The sequence below is a fragment of the Glycine soja genome, chromosome 5 (assembly GCF_004193775.1).
Source record: "Glycine soja cultivar W05 chromosome 5, ASM419377v2, whole genome shotgun sequence".
NCBI lineage: Eukaryota > Viridiplantae > Streptophyta > Magnoliopsida > Fabales > Fabaceae > Glycine > Glycine soja.
In genome coordinates, this window is record NC_041006.1 from 3,730,879 (window position 1) to 3,742,521 (window position 11,643).

Genomic DNA, 11,643 nt, shown 5'->3' on the forward strand with positions numbered 1-11,643 from the left:
TTGGGATTTCGATATATTTTTCTGTCAAAAAAGGAAAGGTTGGGATTTATAAGTACTTAACTAGGATTGGTACGAAATTTTGTTATAAAAAATAGGGTTAGAACGATATTTGGTTTTATGTGTTTTTAGAAAATACTATCAATTATCAAAAGCATGCTGCGAATATTTTCTCACCTGAGGGGTCAAATTCTATATATGGAATATTTCTCCATTACACCATGTGAGCGTCTCAGTAAAAGTTTTGACATATATAACTACACATAATAAACTAAATATATCTCAACTCTAATTCTTTATTTTAAGTTATTCTAGGTAGGAATCACTATGATTAAGTTTCGGATAAAAATTAATTTCATAATTAATTCTTTATTTTAAGTTATTCTAGGTACGAATCACTATGATTAAGTTCCGGATCAAAAATTAATTTCATAATTAATCAAAAGAGTCAAAATTTGTAAAAATATTCTCAAATCTTATTATCATCATCCAAAAGCTAAAAACCCTAATTACATTAGTTAAAAATATATATTTATGTAATTTTTAAAGTATTAAAAATTTTAAATAAAATTTTGGATCTAATCTAAAAAGTTTTTAATATTTGAGAAATTTTTCAATAGTATGATGTTTAGTATACCTAAGACTATTTTTTATTTTTATTTTAATGACCACTTAAAGGAAAAAGATAATACTTTAAGAATGAAAGTAATTAATACACTCAATGTTCTGCTGTCTTAAACTAAGATTTTCTGATTTTGTACTTTTGGAAGCTTTAGTGGAAATTGGAACGAAGTTGCGTTTAGTAGAAATAATTAAAATAATAATCAGGCATTTGACTTGTGATAACAGGAAAAAGACAATGGCTATCTTTCAAAGTGAGACGATATTTTGTTATTTCTTTCTTGAATAACTTTTTAAAGATACATGTACTTAAGAAAACGTGAAATTATGTTATTTTAAGAGTACTTATTAGTAGAAATACTTTTTAAATAACTTTATATATATATATATATATATATATATATATATATATATATATATATTAAATTACAATAATCAACTATCAAATTAATTCTTTGATTTGGTAAATTAAATTTATAAAATTTAAAAGTTATTTGATATTTTCTTAAATAAATGTATTTACATGTATATACATATGACATTTATAATTAAATAACTTAGGATTCGTTTGGGGTGAACTGGAGTTTTCTATTTTTGATTTTTAAATCTAATTTAAAAAAGTTTGATAAAAATAAAAAAAAATAAAAATTTTATAGACCACATACAAGACTACAAATACAAGCCTGAATTTGGTGTAGGTATAAAACAAACCTTTTTGGTATATTACCATGCCAAAACCATTTTCTAACTTAAATACTGGAGCCTTTGCATTTTCCACTATTATACCTTTCATTTCTGTCACACTTCACTTGCCTCCTAAATAATGGCCGCTTGGAGAAGCATCTAATTTAAGTGTGAACCCTCCCCCCTAGCACCCACCATCAGACTATAAACAAATTAATATTTTTCTTTGAATATTCAATAGATATACGAAAATGATTATTTAGCAAGAAATTGTGATAAATAATGAAAAGTTACATGAAATGTGCTTAGAAGCTCTTATGAAAGTTGTTTCAGGAAATATTTTTAAGTTTTATATTGTTAAATTCTTTCAACTTATTACTTCATTTTAATTTTTAATTTTTATCTCACTTACTTGTTTCATTTTTCATATCTTTAAAATGTAATTTTTATTAATTTATTAACTATCTTTTATATCATAACAAAGTTTAGAGACAAACTCAAATTTTACACATACAAATAAGTGAAAAATTAATAATTAACATTATGTGAATATGCATTTTAATATTAAAATATTTTTTATAATTTAATAAATGAATTTATTTTTAATTTTTATTGAGTTAAAAAATTATATAAAAAAAGTATTCTTTAAAAGTGGAATATACATCAAATAAATGACCCTACAAGAATTCCCGTTATAATAGTAGACTAAAAATTCATGGTAATTTGACGGCTTACAAGACGACTAATTATCCCTTTGTAAAATTATTGTTGGTATGCAAATTTTATGAACAACCCTGAAAAAGCCCTCAGTAATATAGTGGGCTAAGCTTCCTGTAACTAGAGGGTAATATAATGGGTTCTTTTGTCAATAATTTGATCATCAATAATATTAAAGAAAAAATTGTTGGTATTTTGAGTAAAAATATGATGTATAAATAATTATTATGGTGGATTAAGTCGTCTGTATTATAGTGAATAATGAATAATCTTTATTTTAATACAGACCACTTAACTCATTTTAATTATCTATTTTTATAAAATGAATTATTTACAAAATTTTATTTACCTAGATATATTAATTAGTTTCAAGCATAAATAATTTTAAAAAGTCCCTATTTATACATAAAATTAATCCATAATATAAGTATTTTTTTATCAACATGTAATTTATTGACGACAAGAGCCATTGTAATTCATCGTTATCATAGATAGAAAAATCATCTATAATTTATGGAAATATATATTTATTTTTAATTAGCCATATATTTTATCTATCATTGTTTTACTATTTCAAGTAAAACATTATTGAATATTATAATTTTTTTTCTAAAGTTTTTGACTGGTGATTAAAAAATATTATTTTGATATAGAAGTGTACTTTTTTTTGGAACTGTCATATAATTAGTATAGCTTTTGATCTTTATAGAATTCGATGTGAAAGATATTTTTATGAAATTATATTTATTTTTAATTAGTTATATATTTTATTTATCTTAATTCTTATTTTTTTTTACTATTTCAAGTAAAACATTAAATATTATAATTCTTTTTCTAAAGTTTTCCAAACATTGATATTGTTTATTGTAATAAAAAAAATACTAAATTAGTTAAAAGAAACCAGCTAATGTTTTTGAAAAAAGAATTATTATTGAATCATATGAATTCAAAAATTAGATAGAATAGCTTCAACGCCGAAAATAAAAAAAAAAATAAAAAAGAATCGGAATAAATGTCAATATTTATTACGGGTATAAGGAGAGAAATTGAAATAAATATTTCTCCTGACCTGAATAAAAAATAAGAGTTTGGTATATTAAAAAACTTTTATCCATAGAACATTTGACGTAAGATAGATAATGAATAAATAACAGTTAATATCATTCCATTTGTTTTGTTGTTACAAAAGTTATTAATATTTTTGTGATTAAAAGATATTTTTGGCTGGATAAATCCGTTGTGATTCGTCTGTAGTAATGAAAATTTTGTGACCTACTATAATAAATTCACTATAATAGCAAACATTTTTATATAGCGTGAAAAGTTAATAAAAGAAAATTAAGTGAAGTAATTTAATTGAAATACTTTAAAAAATAAAATGTGACAATTTTAGTAAAATAAATTTAGTGTTTCAGATAGATATATATTTGTAACCTTTTCTAATAATTTTAAAAGTTATAAAAAGGCAAAGTAATAGATAAAAAAATATAAACTTATAAATAAAAATTATAAACTCAAAGAACTACAAATATGATTTTGAATTCGTTAAAAGTTGAGTAACATTATTATTGATAAAATTAATTTTAAACTATTTTGTTTACTTCAATTTTAGACTATTAAATATCATTAAAATGTATCCTTATATTAATATTAATATTAACTGGTATAGATTTTATATTGAAATGAATATGACGGAAAAATTAATTTTAGCATTTTGCGAAAAGAGAAAAACAGTAAATGTATTAACTTTTAAAAAAAATTTACATTACCAATTAATTAATGATTATCGTGTATAGTAATTTTAGTAACTTTATAATAACTAATTGAAATGTCATCCATAATATGTTTTGTAATTGGTTGTTTTACACATTGACTTTAAACTCTCGAGAGAAAGAGACACCGAATATTTTTGGGACAGCAAATTGAAATATAAGATGCACTTTTTTCCAACTTTATAAAGTTCCAAAATTGCAAGTGGCACTCCTTTTTGGGGGAAAAAAATGGTCACGCTTTGTGTTGCTCTTAACTTTTGAAAATTGGGTGATTGGGGCGGCCAGCTGCATCCAAAATCCAAATGATGACCTTTGGACTTTGGAGAATATGCACATTGCAATTGCCAATTATTATCAAGAACCGATACTTTTCATAACATATCTTCGTGGTCCCTTTCTGTTGTTTCTATATATGCAAAAAGAATGAAATTACAGGTTATGCATCTTCTGACCCGTTTAAAAGGTAAAGTAGGTAGAAACTTAACATTTGAAATATTCTTAGGGCATACTGGGCTGAGCCTATTTTTGTTTTTGCTTTTGCTTCTTTTCATTTGTAACAAGATTGGGCTGATACTAGTCTCTCTCTCTTCCGCAATTACTTAACACACTCTATTATTTTCTTGATGCACCCCAAAAGACTTAATATTTCCTTCTTACCTTTCCTCTCCCATGTTGCCTCTCCCCCAAACCTCCATGACCACCACACCCAACCTCCCTCTGTCATACCACTCCCATATAATTATGAATTGGATAATCCATAATAAAAATGTATTACGAGTTATTCAATCTGCAATATATATTTGTATGTATTATGGATTGAGTAATCCGTAGTACATACAAATATATTATGGATTGAGTAATCTATAATACAAAATGAATTTGCTAATTCTGTAGCGTATGTTTAGGGTTTGTTCATATCCTATTATCAATTTATAAGAAAAGAAATTACTACTCTTCTAAAAATGTAGACACACTTGTCAAATCTCATTGAATCATGTATGCGTGTGATTTTATCTCTTTAGAACTTTAGTTGTTGTCGCTAACAAACCTCAATTGCCAACAAGGGAAACTCATAGAACTCAAATAAAGGTGACAATTCTTACTGGGGGAAACTCATAGAACTCAAATAAAGGTGACAATTCTTACTGGGATATGTCATATGTGTGTTTAACTAGTGCTCCTTAAGAAATAGTTTTGGACCATATGTTGCAATAAGTTTTGCATCTTTCAAGGTTCTAATATACTAGTGGCTCGATTAGACACAACCACCATGTCGTAGAAACAACAAAATGCAAGACAACATTGATCTACGAGCAGATAAAAGTGGAGGAGACTCGGATTATGCCGGAAAATAAGAGTGCTAGATTTTATTGGAAGATTTAGGAATTTGGGTGAAAAATACAAAGTGGAGTTCCTCTTGTAACTTGTTGAACCACTCTGATTTTTACACCAAGAAAATGATACTAATTGAGATTTAGAAAGCTCCATATATTACTGTGTTAAGTATGATGCCTTCTTCAGGATTTTTAAATCAGTTTAGATTGCGGCAATGAAATTACTTCAACGTTTTGTGTTAAAAGGCTTGAAAGAGAACACGTTCATTGATTAACATTTACAAAGTATAGGACTATACATGCACAAACTCTTCCTTCGGTACAGAAGGAGATTTAAAAGAATAAAAAATATATATGACGTGCAATGATATCAACATCTATACAAATCTTTTAATAACAAAATCATCTAACTATAGCTAACGTAATAGTTGACTTAATTATCTTAATATTGTGTCCCCTTTCTTTAATGAAGTTTTTCTAAAAAATTCACGGATGATATTTTCATTATGTAGACTAATGTCATTAGAGAACCTGACTTTTTTGTCCCTTTTGCACCAGCATGCGTGGCGAATGGCAATTGGTTTTCCTAGATAAAAGGTGGAGAAGATCATTTCTTTCATTTGCTCATGCAGCCATTGTTTGAGAGCCATTCCTTTTTTAATCTCATGTGACACTATAACTAAGTCCACCAAACTTTAGGGAACAGACATTAGGAAGCAAAGACCCAATTTCAAATTCTAATTATTCACTCAATAAAAGGCTCACTTCACTTATTTCTTCAAAGCTCAGTTTGTATTCCTTTTTCCCCTGTGACACAGCTTCAGAGCCATTCAAAGTTCAGAGCTTTATCCATATTTTCTCTTCCATTGCAGGTTGGTTTTGTCTTATTGGCTTAAATTCATTTGGGTTTCTTTGTTTTGGCTAGACTTTGTTGACCAATTGGCCTCACTAATCACTTGGCTTCTCTAATCATAAGAGCTTGTTTTCTAGATTGAGTTATTGTTCTGAGAAAGATTGGTGGAAATGATGATTAGTAAATTTTGCGGTTCTTGTAGCCTCGAAGTGCCCCGGGTCTTGTAGACCTAGACTGATCCGGATTCTTTCTCTGGTTAAACTCTACCTTTGTTAAAATTAAAACACAGGCATTTTTGTTCTCCAACGTGTAGAAAACTAATAAATTTAAAAAAAAAAAAAATTCAAATTTTAATTTCCAAAAATAAAAAAAATACAACAAATTTTATTATAGAAGTATCATCACTAAATTCAAATTTCAGTTTATATTTCATTTTTCGGTTTATTTTAGTGAAAAAAGTTCGGCTCTCAAGCAATGGTGGAACAAATGTGGAAGTGACAGAAGTATTAATAAATTTATAGAAGTACGGATATACATCCTCCAAAGATGAGCTGCACCCGATGCAATTTAGATCTAATGGCCTTCATTAATATTACATCATTATATTATTTATAATTTTTTTATAAAATAAACATAATATTTAATGGTCAAGATCCATGCAGTGGGTAGGCAGCTGCAGATGATATGAATCCATTGAAGTACATAGCTGTTGAAGACTTGCAGTAGTTGTTTTACTCTCTTCATTTGATTATTTTATTATATATCATCTTAACAATGTGATTATTGTAGTATGATTAACTTCGGAATTTAGTGACAAAGGTGTGGCTCAATTAAATATTGAATCGAACCAATCAAGAAGACTAGCGAGCACATAATCAATAGATGCAATTCCAAAATTGATTCCTGGACATTCTCTTCTCCCACAACCAAATGGAATAAACTGAAAGTATTCTTGACCTTTAAAATGAACTTGACTATTTTCAAATCTCTCTGGTAGGAACTCTTCAGGACTTTCCCAAAATTCAGGATCCCTTTGAATTGCCCATGCATTTATATATACCATTGTTTCTGCTGGAATATCATATCCTTTGAGTTTTACACTGGACATTGTTTCTCTAGGAGCCAAAAGAGGAGTAGGCGGATGTAACCTTAGAGTTTCTTTGACTACGCATTTTAGGTAGTGCATTTGAGTAACATCATTTTCTTCCACATTTGATTTATGACCCACAATTGATTCTCACTTCCTCTTGTACTTTTCTCATTATGATCGGATTTCTTACCAGCTCTGAAATAGCCCATTCTAATGTTGATGAAGTTGTGTCAGTGCCTCCGATAAACATGTCCTAAAATAATTGGAATTTTCGTGAAATTTGTTAAGTTCATTCATTTGTCAAGGTAGAATATTAAGAGTTATCAAATGAAGTAATAGACTTCAATATTTTAATAACTTCAAAAGTGCTTTACATCCTGTATGTCAATGTTTTTGGGGCTTCGCGCGTCCATGGCTATACAATTCTAGAGATCCCACTGCGAAAAGTGCGTATCTATAAGCATAAGCATTCCGATTCTCTTGTTAGAATTTGACAAAGTAACAACACTAAGTACAGATTATGCACCTGGTTCTGTGAGTTTGAGGGGGGGTTTGTATATCCCTAGTTCATGCTAGAGTTATATTTTCTCTTATTTCAAATATAAGAAAAAAATATTTGATATTAACTAAGAAAAAGTTAATTAATCATATTTTTAAATGTATCCATCTCAATTAAAAAATATTTTTTTCTCAACTTATCTTTTATTTGAATTTATTATTATAGATAAAAAAGAATTATTAAAACTAACGCCTAAATTAAATAAAATATATTTTAAAAATGATATCACTAAATAAAATCAATTTAATTAATTTTTTTATATTTAAAAAAAATATTTTTTTCCTTATATAAGACCTTCCTTTATGTTGTGATAATGAATTTGTCTTTACAATCATAATAACGAGTCTCGAGGTGTAACGCTAGTCTTGCTGTATGCAAGACTTTATGGTTGCATGGGATCCTTGACATGACTGCAACAATGAAAGTATGGTAATGGACCATCTAGTAATAGTAGTCCTTATGCCAAAGGCATAGGGGGAATCGATAGTGTGCATCGACTCGGGTTGTTTGATCTTTGCTTAAGCCCAGTGCATAAATCAACGAAGACTACCAAGGCAAAGGTGCCTTGCAACAAAAATATCCACACCAGGTAAAACAATGGTTGACTCAATTTGTGCAGGTCAAAGTCATCCACATAACACGAGAAGATAATGATGCATAAGCAAGCATCTTGTCCAAGCTCGCCAGCATTAAAAACTATGGAAGCAATAAAACGATGGTCCAAGAAGAAATTTTGCAACCAAGCATGGTCATGGAGACTGAGGCAAAGGAAAACTAGATGACTCTAATCAAGGCCTACTCCATAGAGGGGAAACTTACTGAGGACAAAGCGAAACCTTAGAAATTGAAATGAAAAGTCGCCCATAACACAAAGTATTGAGAGTCAAGTGCTATTGGTTCAACATGGAGACCAACAAGTTCAAGCACGTTACAATGAGTAAAAAATTCCAACACCATGCAGACATCACATCGCATCACCAACCAAGCTCAACATCCTATCATCCCCTTGGCCATTCATTTGGTGGGGCATCGATATACTCAGACCTTTACCCTTGGCTTCAAGACAAGTTAAGTACCTCATAGTTGCAATAGACTATTGCACCTAATAGATAAAATTAATGCCCCTCAAACTGCTTGAACCAGGTACACAATCTGCTATTGCCTATTGGCGTTGTTACTTTGCCAAACTCTAACAAGAGCGTCAGAATGTTTGCAGGTACACACTCCCTATTGTGATTCCAGGGAACTATGGGAGCCATGACGTGTATAGCCCCTCATCCGTGGGAAGAATATGTCCTTACCTCATAATCACCCCATTGATCACTCATATATATGTTTAACACTAACCAATTAGATACTGTCAAAAACCACAAAATGTATACCAATTATGCAAGTGCCAATGATTACCAAAAAATAATGTTATTGCTGAGGTTGCACATATGCAAAAAAGAACAAGAGATTTTCTTGCTTAGAAACAGCTAAAAATGTTTACACCTGAATTACTTATAACGAAATGTTTTAAATAGAAAATTTCATAGCAATATATGAAACAAAAATAAGTTTAAGATTCTCTCTTTTAAGTAATTAGGTATATTTCAATCTGAAGTGCCCAAACATACACGAGCAATTTTGTGCTTTAGAGTGAATTTAGACAGAAAGAAAGTGATGTAAGAAAGGGGGAGAAAGATACCGTTATTAGTGCTTTGAGGTCATTTTTGGTGAGCTCAAAGCTGAGCATGCTATCCTCTTGAAGTTGGAGTAGGATATCCACTAAGTCTTTTCCTTTTGGACTGTTCCCCTTCTGTTTTCCCAGTCAAATGTTTTGCAATTGCCTGATCAAACAAAGCATCCATTGCTCCAGCTGTGGCCTTGTATTTCTGAATTTTTCCGGTGAGAACATCAATCCAACCCAACTCTTTGACACTGCTATAACCATAGTGTCCCTTGCTAACTCTTTGACACTGCTATAACCATCTCCTGTATACTTCCATCCAAAAGCACACTTACAAATAATATTATTTGCTGTTGAAATAAGCATCTTACTTAGATTCACGTAGTATGCATCACTGGAGCTTGCTTCACGTAGCTTATTCACCAACTCCGCAACTTCTTCTTCCCTGATGACACGAAATGATTGCACCCTTTTCATGCTCAGAAGTTCAAGGACGCATATTTTTCTCTTCTGTCTCCACTTTTCTCCATACAATGCAAAGCCAACGTCCGTGCATCCATACAGTAAGATTTTTGCAGCAGTGTTTTGTGGTCGGTTCGAAAAAGCTAGGTCATGAGTTTTCATAATTTCCATGGCCACTTCTGCAGATGAAACAACCAGGGTTGGTGTCTGCCTCTGCCCCAACTGCAACATCATCATATCACCATACTTGAGAGAGAGGTCTCGAAGAGATCGATGTGGCAGTGTGCCTAACTGATGAAGATTGCCTATGATTGGTAGTTTCGGTGGTGATGGAGGCAGATTCAGATTGGTTTTGGATCTAGATCTGGTTCTTCTTGCAAGTTGAAATAACATGTTATGAGCTAAATTCTACAAACTAAGGTAATTCCTCTTGCTTGCTGATTTTATTTCATTTGTGGTATTTATAACAAAAGAAAGATGGTAACGAAGCTGTGATTCCCACAAGTGGGCCAGCTGCCAGCTGCTGAAACAAACTTGTAATGGTAATAACAGAATTAATTCTCTAGCAAGAATTTCCAAAATAGTTTTATCCTAATGCTTTTATCAGCAAGAACTCGTGATACTGAATCTAAACATAGTCTTGATACTGGGCTGGTTTCCTAGTAATCCTTTTGGGCCTGCTATGAGTAATTGGCCCTTGTCCTGTGTCCTGTGTTCTGCTGCCTTCGTTGCTATCAACACCGTCCCCTGGAAAATCAACCTCGTCCTCGAGGTTGTAGGCAGCACGAAGTGAATTCCAGTCTTCCCACGAGGTGTGTTTGGGAGCAAGTCCACGCCATTGAACTAACACTTGCCGGGAGGGAGGGTCTGTATCGGTGTCCCATTTCCAATCAAGGAAGGATAAAGGTTCAACAATGGGGTGGTTGTGGAAATGAGTAGGTGGGAGGGTGTCATCAGTAACTGGTGGTGTGCCGTGGTGGAGCTTCAAGAGGGATACGTGAAAGACTGGATGGATTTTGGAGTCCGTCGGTAACTGAAGACGATAAGCGACGGGACTGACCCTCTCCGTAATCTGGTAAGGGCCATAAAACTTCTTGGCCAGTTTCGAGTAATGGGGACGAACGGAGAGTTGACGGTAGGGTCGGAGTCGCACATAGACCCAATCTCCAATCTGAAATTGGACGTCTCGACGATTACGATCTTCATAAATCTTCATGGTCGTCTGAGCCTTCAATAACCTGCATTGCAATTTTGAATGCAGAGCTTGGCGGGTAATAAGGATGGAATCAGCGGCCTCGACGGGAGAAGTCCCGGCAATGTATTGGGGCAAAGCAGGAGGCGGTTTACCATATGTGATCTCATAGGGAGATAGTCCGGTGCCGGAATGAGTGGACGTGTTATAACTCCATTCAGCCAGGGACTGAAAAGAAAACCATAATGCAGGCTTGTCGTGAACAAAAGAATGAAGGTATTGTTCGAGAGTACGGTTTAGCACCTCTGTTTGGCCATCAGACTCGGGGTGGTAAGCGGTGCTATATCGGAGCTTAGTACCACTGAGGCGGAATAGTTCACGCCAAAAGGAACTAATAAAAATTGGGTCTCAGTCCGATACTAAACTGCGAGGAAAGCCATGCAATTTACAGACCATGTCGAGGAAAAGGGCGGCAACCTTCTGGGCGGAATATTTGGGTGGTAACGCACCGAGATGGGTCCCTTTGGAGTATCTGTCAACCACGACGAGGATAGTTGTAAAACCATGTGATTGCAGCAGCCCTGTGATAAAATCCAACGATAAATCCTCCCAAAGGCCAGAAGGGATGGGAAGAGGTTGGAGGAGGCCGGCAGGTTTGCGGTTCTGAGGTTTCATTTGTTGGCAGATGTG

The 11,643-nt window shown here is 32.2% G+C and overlaps 1 pseudogene; it reads right to left on the bottom strand.

The window, feature by feature from the left end:
- Positions 1-6,804: 6,804 nt before the first annotated feature.
- On the bottom strand, positions 6,805-10,175 carry LOC114413800 (annotated as a pseudogene).
- Positions 10,176-11,643: the final 1,468 nt, after the last annotated feature.